We start from the raw sequence: 12,117 nt of genomic DNA on the forward strand, positions 1-12,117 counted from the left end.
AGTTAAAGGTTAAATAAATGTAAAAAAATAAATATATATAATGCATCAGGGATCCCCAACTAATTCAGCCACGTGTCAATTTTTCTGGAGCGTATGGACAAAAACCTAATCATTTTGAACCTTGATTACATCTCTTTATTTAAGCATGGGAACAGATTTCCTCAATTAAAATCACTTTATGGTTATTTCCTGGTGACTTTAGTCTTTTTTTGTTTATTTGTGGGGCCAGATATAACCACCCGTGGACCGAAGTTGGCCCCCGGACTGCCTGTTGAAGACCCCTGCTGTACATATTGTCTGACTGACTATATAACTGGTTTTGTATCCCACTTTAGCCTTTTAGCTTGATGCTAGGAGTTGTCTTACAAACACTTGTGCAGCTTTTGAGAAGTCATGCTTGAAGAGTCAATTTAATAAATAAAAAAATGCAAGCCCCCTGTTTGCGAGTAACCTAATAGACAGCACTAGAGAGGTTTGGTAGCCCAACTCCTTTTCTAAATGTAGTGTCTTCATATTTATTGACTAATAAATCTGCCGTATCAGTTTGAATTCACATACCCTAATGCCTCATCGTTCACTTTTGCAGAGGATTTCTGATGCCTAGATAATTGCTTGATCCATAGTCCTACGATTTGCAATTCAGCACTACAAACTTTGAGACCAGCTAGCTAGATAATGTAGTTGTATATTAGGAAACATCAATTTAGTAAATCTAGTAGAAACAAACCAAAAAGAGTCACTGTGTTATCAACCATCATTGTAGAAAGTCCATGTCCATACTTTGAATCCATGTTGATAGATGTCATGTAACAATCATTGACACAGTAATGTTATACATCTTTTATTTCACCTTTATTTAACCAGGTAGGCAAGTTGAGAACAAGTTCTCATTTACAACTGCGACCTGGCCAAGATAAAGCAAAGCAGTTCGACACATAGAGCAACACAGAGTTACACATGGAGTAAAACAAACATACAGTTAATAATACAGTAGAAAAATAGGTCTATATACAATGTGAGCAAATAAGGTGAGAAGGGAGGTGAAGGCAAAAAAAAAGGCCATGGTGGCGAAGTAAATACAATATAGCAAGTAAAAACACTGGAATGGTTGGTTTGCAGTGGAAGAATGTGCAAAGTAGAGATAGAAATAATGGGGTGCAAAGGAGCAAAATTAATAAATACAGTAGGTAAAGAGGTAGTTGTTTGGGCTAAATTATAGATGGGCTATGTACAGGTGCAGTAATCTGTGAGCTGCTCTGACAGCTGGTGCTTAAAGCTAGTGAGGGAGATAAGTGTTTCCAGTTTCAGAGATTTTTGTAGTTTGTTCCAGTCATTGGCAGCAGAGAACTGGATGGAGAGGAAGAATTGGTTTTGGGGGTGACCAGTGATACCTGCTGGAGCGCGTGCTACAGGTGGGTGCTGCTATGGTCACCAGCGAGCTGAGATAAGGGGGGACTTTACCTAGCAGGGTCTTGTAGATGACCTGGAGCCAGTGGGTTTGGCGACGAGTATGAAGCGAGGGCTAGCCAACGAGAGCGTATAGGTCGCAGTGGTGGGTAGTATATGGGGCTTTGGTGACAAAACGGATGGCACTGTGATAGACTGCATCCAATTTATTGAGTAGGGTATTGGAGGCTATTTTGTAAATGACATCACCGAAGTCGAGGATTGGTAGGATGGTCAGTTTTACAAGGGTATGTTTGGCAGCATGAGTGAAGGATGCTTTGTTGCGGAATAGGAAGCCAATTCGGATTTAACTTTGGATTGGAGATGTTTGATGTGAGTCTGGAAGGAGAGTTTACAGTCTAACCAGACACCTAGGTATTTGTAGTTGTCCACATATTCTAAGTCAGAGCCGTCCAGAGTAGTGATGTTGGACAGGCGGGCAGGTGCAGGCAGCGATCGGTTGAAGAGCATGCATTTAGTTTTACTTGTATTTAAGAGCAATTGGAGGCCACGGAAGGAGAGTTGTATGGCATTGAAGCTCGCTTGGAAGGTTGTTAACACAGTGTCCAAAGAAGGGCCAGAAGTATACAGAATGGTGTCGTCTGCGTAGAGGTGGATCAGAGACTCACCAGCAGCAAGAACGACAATAATGCGCTGGTGAGGTCATAGTCTCTCTGCCCCCACAGAAATGGGCACGGCACTGGGGTGTGGTCTTACCAAAGTCCTGCTGTTGTGAGAGGCCACTGAGTGACTGGCATGCCATGTCTGATGGTCCTTTCCCTGTCTCCTTTCCAACTGTATGACCACTAATAGGTGAATATGATGGCTTATTTCAACCATAAAACTCAAGGAGAACATGGATTATATTGAGTTGACATGAAAGAAAGGATACGAGGGACGGAAACTAATTTAGGCAACTTGGACACCTATGAAAAGAGGAGGTAGTATTAAGGGCCTGGGGACTTTTGGCACGTACCACCATGCAGGCTTGATTGAGTCTGCACTCCATCACCAGGACCTCCTACAAACTCTTGGCGCTTCCCTCCTGAAGCTGCTTGAAGGTTATCTTCAGCGATGTGGGAGACATCTTGGCTAGGGTCTGTGAAATTTACAAACACAAAAAACCTGGTTAGCTGTAGCCTAGTTTGTTATGACCATAAAGTATTGATCATTAACTTTATGGTCAATACACTGGAAATGATTTCATGTGATAGTGTGAATAGCCTATATCATTATAGTCACCCACAATTACTAGCTTTGCATTGATATGTGCAAATCACATTTTATTTGTTACATGCTTCGTAAACAACAGGTGTAGACTAACAGTGAAACCCTTACATACGGGCCCTTCCCAACAATGCAGAGAGAAAGAAAATACACACACCATATATATACATATATATACATATATACACACACACACACACACACACACACACACACACACACACACACACACACACACACACACACACACACACACACACACACACACACACACACACACACAAAACTCGGAGTTGTGAGGGGCTGCACATTCACAGCCCTAACCCTCTATCTATAACTTCCCTTTCCCTAATTTCCCACACACCAACATCTGAACTCATCACTTAGTGTATATCGGCAACTGAATGTGTTACTCTCACATCATTTTATTATGTGATTTTTTATTATTATTTATTATTATTTTTGTATTTTACCCCATTTTTCTCCCCAATTTCGTGATATCCAATTGCAATCTAATTACGATCTTGTCTTATCGCTGCATCTCCCCAACGTGCTCGGGAGAGGTGAAGGTCGAGTCATGCGTCCTCTGAAACATGACCCGCCAAACCACGCTTCTTAACACCCGCCCACTTAACCCAGAAGCCAGCCGCACCAATGTGTCGGAGGAAACACAGTTCAACTGACGACCAAGGTCAGCCTGCAGGCGCCCGGCCCGCCACAAGGAGTCACTAGAGCGTGATGAGCCAAGTAAAGCCCTCCCCCTGGCCAAACCCTCCCCTAACCCGGACGATGCTTTGCCAATTGTGCACCGCCCTATGGGACTCCCGGTCACAGCCGGTTGTGACACATCCTGGGATCAAACCAGGGTCTGTAGTGTTGCCTCAAGCACTGCGATGTTTCATTTAACATATACATTCTTGGCACGGGACCAATGTTATAATCCCAAGTGTGCAGGTGGGATTTCCATCCACTAAGAATATGTGTGTTAGTGAAACAACCAAGGACAAGTGTAAAAAATAGCCCACATTACACAACAGCTTTTCATAAAAAAACACATACGGTAGACAGGTCCATGTGTACTCGATGATAAGAGTGTATATAAATAGCGACTAGCGGTGATCTCTCTCTCTGCTCAAAAGTACCTTGTGCTGCAGGCCCTGACTATTAGCAGTGCACCAATGCTAAATATAACAGAACACTTGGTAGTGCAGTGTGCTTCAATGCTGGTTCTGGAAACACACATGGTGTGCTGGCTTTCGTTCCAGCCCAGTACTAAAACATCTGACAACTGTAATCATCAAGCCCTTGATTAGTTGAATCAGGTGTGATATTATTTAGAGCTGGGCTGGAACAACAGCCTGCACACCCTGTGGATACCTAGACTACTGCCTTCAGGCTACCAAGGGGCAACTAACAGAGAGAATCTAATAACAGTTGACCTACTATGACTCAGGCTTGTTTACTGCTTCAAGGACTGTGGTAACGCCACGGTTCAATGCCTTCTAGGCCAGAGAGCATGCGACTCTGTCACGCATGGACACATATTATTGTAGTCACAGAGGAAAGTCATCAGTTCTGGAGAAATGTACTGTAATTGGTTGTATGGGAGGGAAGGAACTCAACTTGCCCTGCCAGTGTGTTATTACAGTAAATATGGCAATGCTCTCTAAGAGCCAGGGTTCAATTGGTGTGTGTGTATGCAAACACAAACAAGCGTGCAGGTGCATAAGCCAGCATTGAAACAAGTGTTGGCAGGAATCAATCAGTTTGGGTGTGCAAGAGACACCACACTGATTTTTAACAGTCAAAATCATGTTTTTCATGATGTAACTAACTTGTTGGAAATTTAGTAGTGAGCGTTGCAACCGAGGACAAATTATTTTAACATGTTATACACTTCAGCACTCAGCGGTCTCGTTCTGTGAGCTTGTGTGGCCTACCACGTCGTGGTGGAGCAATTGTTGCTCCTAGACATTTCCACTTCACAATAACAGCACTTACAGTTGACTGGGACAGCTCTAGAAGGGCAGAAATTTGACAAACTAACTTGTTGGAAAGGTGGCATCCTATGACGTGCCACGTTGAAAGTCACTGAGCTCTTCAGTGAGGCCATTCTACTGCCAATGTTTGTCTATGGAGATCGCACGGCTGTGTGCTTGATTTTATATACCCTTCAGCAATGGGTGTGGCTGAAATAGTCGAATCCACAAATTTGAAGGGGTGTCCACATACTTTTGTATATATCTGTGTCTGGTGTGTCTGATGTTAGCTAGTTACTGGCTAGCTAGGTCTTCTGCCAGCATGGAACAAAAGGGGGTGAAGGGTTGTTCAGAACTGACACAATAGTCATGTCAACACATCTGTCAGTACTGCTGTGAACCACATGACAAGAGACATGCCAAACATGTTTGAGTTTCATTGTGTATCACCACATTTGTTAGAGATGATTTTACTGCAACACTGCATCTAAGTTTCTTGTCATAGGCATTTCGAAGAGCTGCCAGACAAGGCTAGCTCATGATTATAAGCTCCCCGCCCACTCAGCCAGTCTTTTCAACTTCCTGGTAGTTAGCCATGAGAGAAAAAATAATTTCAAAATGTTTTTGTATGTCTATCCCCAAAACATATTATGGGTGATACTTTAGTCAATCAAAAGGGACCTTTAATACTATCTGTTCCTGGAGTCTGCTCACAACGGTTTACAAAGGGACTGTGGTCTCCAATATATTATAGATAATAGCAGGGGGGGGAAAAGGGAAAACAAGCTCAAAATGCCTTTATGCTTTCCTAGCTGTATACACTTCTCTGACGCTCCCCCAACTAGTTTATAAATACATTCTGAACCAAGCCTCCCTAACAGTGCCTAACACTATTGTGGGGGACAAAGGGGGACATTGGCTGCGCTAAAACAGACCTGACCTGGGGAAACATTTGACAGGAGTACCGAAAGTAACAATAATTCTAGTACAGGACCGTTTCTCATGATCTACACTGAACAAAAATATAAATGCAACATGCAACTATTTCAACGATTTTACTGAATTACAGTTCATATAAGGAAATCAGTCAATTGAAATGAATTCATTAGGCCCTAATCTATGGATTTCAGATGACTGGGCAGGGGTGCAGTCATGGGTGGGCCAGGGAGGGCATAGGCCCAAACACTTTGGAGCCAGGCCCTCCCACTGTGGGCTTTGTTACAGACAGAAATAGTCTTCAACAATCAACAATCCAGCAGATGAAGAAGCCGGGTGTTGAGGTCCTGAGCTTGCATGGTTACACGTGGTCTGCGGTTGTGAGGCCGGTTGGACGTAACTGCCAAATTCTCTAAAACAAAACTGGAGGTGGCTTATGGTAGAGAAATTAACATAAAATAATCTGGTAACAGCTCTGGTGGACATTCCTGCAGTCAGCATGCCAATTGCACGCTCCCTCAAAACTTGAGACATCTGTGGCTTTGTCTTGTGAGACTAAACTGCACATTTTAGATTGCCCTTTTATTGTCCCAGGCACAAGGTGCACCTGTGTAATGATCATGCGGTTTAATCAGCTTTTTGATATGCCACACCTGTCAGGTGGATGGATTATCTTGGCAAAGGATAAATGCACACCAACAGGGATGTAAACAAATTTGTGCACAAAATTTGAGAGAAATAAGCTTTTTGTGCGTATGGAACATTTCTGGGATCTTTACATGTTGCGTTTATATTTTTGTTCAGTATGGTATCTAAAAAGTACAGAAGTTTCGGTATACTGTGCAACACTAATTACAATGTTTAGGACTGGCAATGCAGACAGTGTTGGCACTTCCAATTATTTCCATTTCCACTATGGAAAATCTCAGGCCGATTGACATAATATTATGCACCATATTGTTGTGTTCACCTCCATCTCTACTGGTTTACTGTAGGTCCCAAAGTCATTTATATTTTATATTACCCCTGTATAAACCCACATACTGTAGGAGGCTATAAAAAGCCTATCCCTGAACACACCAACCCAAGGCACAAGATTTCTGGACAGCTGTTTGATGAAAGGCCTGTTTGAGTCTCGTGGTTGCGTCCCAAATGGGCTGCGGCCCTATGGTCCCTGGTCAAAAGAAATGCACTATAAAGGGTTTAGGATGCCATTTGGAATGCAGCCTTGGTCATCTTCATTTGAGGCCCCTACAGTCAACTTTATAGAGGGGCCATAAATCCGCTAGGAGAAATGATCTGACGCACCAATGCTCAATAAAACAAGGCGGAGTAGGGTACTTCCAGCCTTGGGTCAAGCAGATGTTACTGATGAGGAACCACACACGGACATCCAATCACACAATTCATCATACAGTACCAGTCCAAAGTTTGGACACACCTACTCACTCCAGTTTTTATTTTTATTTTTACATTGTCCAATAATAGTGAAGACGTCAAAACTATGAAATAACACATGGAATCATGTAGTAAACAAAAAAAGTGTTAAACAAATCAAAATATATTTTCAATTCTTCAAAATAGCCACCCTTTGCCTTGATCAAATCAAATCAAATGTATTTATATAGCCCTTCTTACATCAGCTGATATCTCAAAGTGCTGTACAGAAACCCAGCCTAAAACGCCAAACAGCAAGCAATGCAGGTGTAGAAGCACGGTGGCTAGGAAAAACTAGGAAGAAACCTAGAGAGGAACCAGGCTATGAGAGGTGGCCAGTCCTCTTCTGGCTGTGCTGGGTGGAGATTATAAGAGAACATGGCCAAGATGTTCAAATGTTCATAAATGACCAGCATGGTCAAATAATAATAATCACAGTAGTTGTCGAGGGTGCAACAAGTCAGCACCTCAGGAGTAAATGTCAGTTGGCTTTTCATAGCCGATCATTAAGAGCATCTCTACCGCTCCTGCTGTGTCTAGAGAGTTTAAAACAGCAGGTCTGGGACAGGTAGCACGTCCGGTGAACAGGTCAGGGTTCCATAGCCGCATGCAGAACAGTTGAGGACAGCTTTGCACACTCTTGGCATTATCTCAACCAGCTTCACCTGGAATGCTTTTCCAATAGTCTTGAAGGAGTTCCCACATATGCTGAGCACTTTTTGGGCTGCTTTTCCTTCACTCTGCGGTCCAACTCATCCCAAACCATCCCGATTGGGTTGAGGTCAGGTAATTGTGGAGGCCAGGTCATCTGATGCAGCACTCCATCACTCTCCTTCTTGGTCAAATAGCCCTTACACTGCAGATCCAGCCCTCAGAAGCCCCGGTCTCGCATCCATTTTATAAATTCTTTGCTCTTCAGCTCGCCTGAAGGAAGAACATGTCAGGCTATGAGATTCAGCTCTGACTTCGTTGTCTGTTAGTGGGGAGAGAGTACTCGTCCCACTAGATGTTGCGAGTTTTGGGTCTTGGTACTGTTTTTTGTGTTTGCTTGGGTAGGAGTTGTGTTGGCTAAAAACCCACGACTTTTTGCTCTGCTTGTGTAGCTAGTGCTTCCTTGCTTGAGTAAGATGGGCAGTGGTAAGAGTAAGTTCAAAAAGGCTAACCAGTTTGAACCTCTGATCATGCCCTATGGGCATGTGGTTTCACAATGAAAATTAGAGATACTCACGAGTGCTGTCCTGTTGTCTCCCGGTCGGTTCAACTTCTATTGAGAGTCTGGCTGACTTTGTGAGGAATATTGGTGGTCAGAGTTGAATGAGCCAAATGAGGCTCATTCCATTTTCTCTGGCAGTGTTCAGAGTCCGGATTCCGCGGGATTAGCTCTGGATGATTTTCAGAGTGTGAATCGGATGACATCAGTCCGGGCAAGCCTGAATTCCTGGTTTTGGATTCGGCGTGGGGGAGAACCATTGGGGGTGAATGCGCCTTTGATGGTGTTTTCTCCTCCGCAGCGAAGTTCCTCCAGGTTTGGGGGAAGGTATTTACCTCCTGTCCCTGCAACGGTGATGCGTTGCTTTCTCCCCGTTGAAAGATTTATACTGAGGCTAACAAGGTGGCTAATCCTAGCACAAATAAACAGCGCCGGTTCTCTGGATTCCTGAGGGGGACAGTCGGATGTATTTGGATGAGACCGTTTGGCTCGGGGCCCTCCTCCCCAACTATTACTGTGGCAATAGTGCTCCCAAGTGGCTCGGTGAATGGTGGGCAAGGTACTGGTTGCCGAGGTCCCCGACCCCGTTGTTGGCCGGGTATCAGAATGCACAGTCTTCCACGTTCAGACACACAAAAACATTTATTATCCCAGTCCTCAGGGTGGTGCTCTGCCCCTTCAGTAGATAATGTATGGGAGACTGGCAGCGTGCTCCGTTCAGTGGCGGTCATGCGCAGTTTCACGATGGGTGATGAGGACGGTGACGAGGAGATACAGTCTGTAGTTCGCTGTGGGTCCTCCACCTTTTCGTGGTGTCATTATGTCTGAGTTCTTGGGAGAGGACATTTCCTCTCTCCTTCAAAAGCAGGCTGTTCAGGTGGTCCCCGTGTCAGAAGTATAGAGCGGTTGTTCCAGCTGCTACTTATTAGCTCCCAAGAGTGATGGAATGTTGCATCCCAACCTGGACTCAAGGTTGCAAGTTTAAAATGCTCACACTTGGAGTCACGTGGGACCACCGAAAAAGATATCAGCACTTTAGAGAGCTCTTAATAACCTCATGTAAATCCTGAAATTCAACGGCATACACTTACATTTTTTGTCTTAATATATTTCCTTGAAGTACAGTTTAATATAAAGATCATTTACATTTTGAAACTTCTCGCTAAAGTGGCATTATTGGAATGCAAGTGTAACAGTATCACTTTACGTCGTCCCCTCGCCCCGACACGGGCGCGAACCAGGGACCCTCTGCACACATCAACAACTGACACCCACGAAGCGTCGTTACCCATCGCTCCACAAAAGCCGCGGACCTTGCAGAGCAAGGGGCAACCCTACTTAATGTCTCAGAGCAAGTGACGTAACTGATTGAAATGCTACTAGCGCGTACCCGCTAACTAGCTAGCCATTTCACATCCGTTACACTCACCCCCCTTTCAACCTCCTCCTTTTCCGCAGCAACCAGTGATCCGGGTCAACAGCATCAATGTAACAGTATAACTTTAAACCATCCCCTCGCCCCGACACGGGCGCGAACCAGGGACCCTCTGCACACATCAACGACGGTCGCCCACGAAGCATCGTTACCCATCGCTCCACAAAGGCCACGGCTCTTGCAGAGCAAGGGGCAACACTACTTAAGTCTCAGAGCAAGTGACATAACTGATTGAAATGCTACTAGCGCGTACCCGCTAACTAGCTAGCCATTTCACATCCGTTACACTCACCCCCCTTTCAACCTCCTCCTTTTCCGCAGCACCCAGTGATCCGGGTCAACAGCATCAATGTAACAGTATAACTTTAAACCGTCCCCTCGCCCCGACACGGGCGCGAACCAGGGACCCTCTCCACACATCAACAACAGTCGCCCACGAAGCATCGTTACCCATCGCTCCACAAAGGCCACGGCCCTTGCAGAGCAAGGGGCAACCCTACTTAAGTCTCAGAGCAAGTGACGTAACTGATTGAAATGCTACTAGCGCGTACTCGCTAACTAGCTAGCCATTTCACATCCGTTACACTCACCCCCCTTTCAACCTCCTTTTTCCGCAGCAACCAGTGATCCGGGTCACGGCACCAATGTAACAGTATCACTTTACGTCGTCCCCTCGCCCCGACACGGGCGCGAACCAGGGACCCTCGGCACACATCAACAACTGACACCCACGAAGCGTCGTTACCCATCGCTCCACAAAAGCCGTGGCCCTTGCAGAGCAAGGGGCAACCCTACTTAATGTCTCAGAGCAAGTGACGTAACTGATTGAAATGCTACTAGCGCGTACCCGCTAACTAGCTAGCCATTTCACATCCGTTACACAAGCACGAGCTAAAAACTTCTTCAAGCTGAACACGCCGTGTTCACAGAAGGCCACTTCGACTAGCAAACAAACAGTCTTCCAGAATCCCCCATCAAAACATGGATAAACACGTAAGCCCGGAGAAATCGGTAAATCTGAAGGATCTATTTGAGCAAATGGGAAATATGAATCCGACTTTGTTGGATGTTGCATCCAATGTCTCCACGATAAAAACAACAACTACTGAGCTAAAGGAAAAAGCTGATGCGATACAAGAGAGGATGGATGGGGAAGGGGGATGGATTTCGACAGTGGAGGATGCCATCTGCCGCCTGGAGAAGGGTAATGAGAATCATGAGACAAAACTGCACATATTGTGGAATTGTGTCGAAGAACTTGAGAACAGAAGTAGGAGAAATACGGTGAGAATGGTTCATCTGAAAGAGGGGAGTGAAACTGGCAGTGGACTGATCTTGTGTGTGCAGAAAATTATCTCAGAAGGATTTGGATTTGACAACAGGCAAGAATTCTAAATTGAACGAATCCATCTCAGCGTAACCATTCCTGACGAAAATGTGCCCCCGAGAACGGTTCTCTTCTGAGAGATTCTTGCTAGAGCAAGGTGTTAAGCCTAGATAAAGAAGACAAGACAAGGTAAAATACAGGTTGAATTGTATGCCGTTTATAATACAAATGAAGGTAGCCTATGTGCTTGTGGGAGTCTAGGGAGTGTTGCCAATTTAGCCTTTCAAGTGCCTCACGGAACATAAGGAATTTTGAGTTGAGACCGCAGCGTCGAAGACAGTTCTGTGATGATTGACTCATCGTGAAGCAAAGTTACGTTCCTAGTTGCTTTGTTTTATTTTGAGATTGGTTTTATACATTTATTTACACTGTTTTATTGTACAAGAGGAGCATACAGTTGAAGTCGGAAGTTTACATACACTTAGGTTGGAGTCATTAAAACTAGTTTTTCAACCACTCCCCAAATTTCTTGTTAACAAACTATAGTGTTGGCAAGTTGGCTAGGACATCTAATTTGTGCATGACACAAGTCATTTTTCCAACAATTGTTTACAGACAGATTATTTCACTTATAATTCAATGTATCACAATTCCAGTGGGTCAGAAGTTTACATACACTAAGTTGACTGTGCCTTTAAACAGCTTGGAAAATTCCATAAAATGATGTCATGGCTTTAGAAGCTTCTGATAGGCGAATTAACATAATTTGAGTCAATTGTAGGTTTACCTGTGGATGTATTTCAAGGCCTACCTTCAAACACAGTGCCTATTTACTTGACACGATGGGAAAATCAAAAGAAATCAGCCAAGACATCAGAAAAAATTGTGGAGCTCCACAAGTCTGGTTCATCCTTGGGAGCAATTTCCAAATGCCTGACGGTACCACGTTCATCTGTACAAACAATAGTACGCAAGTAAAAACACCATGGGACCACGCAGCCGTTATACTGCCCAGGAAGGAGACGCGTTCTGTCTCCTTGAGATTAATGTACTTTGGTGTGAAAAGTGCAAATCAATCCCAGAACAACAGCAAAGATAAAAATAAATTGTACAATTAACA

The 12,117-nt window shown here is 44.3% G+C and overlaps 1 long non-coding RNA gene across 1 annotated transcript in view; it reads right to left on the reverse strand.

Annotated features, from left to right (window-relative positions):
- Positions 1-828: 828 nt before the first annotated feature.
- LOC129816379 (uncharacterized) overlaps positions 829-12,117 on the reverse strand; it is a 49,673-nt gene continuing 38,384 nt past the window's right edge. Inside the window, exon 5 of the long non-coding RNA XR_008753546.1 lies at positions 829-2,545. This is a non-coding gene — a long non-coding RNA (uncharacterized LOC129816379). The remainder of the gene's footprint in view (positions 2,546-12,117) is intronic.

This window comes from Salvelinus fontinalis, chromosome 19 (assembly GCF_029448725.1).
Source record: "Salvelinus fontinalis isolate EN_2023a chromosome 19, ASM2944872v1, whole genome shotgun sequence".
Classification (NCBI taxonomy): domain Eukaryota; kingdom Metazoa; phylum Chordata; class Actinopteri; order Salmoniformes; family Salmonidae; genus Salvelinus; species Salvelinus fontinalis.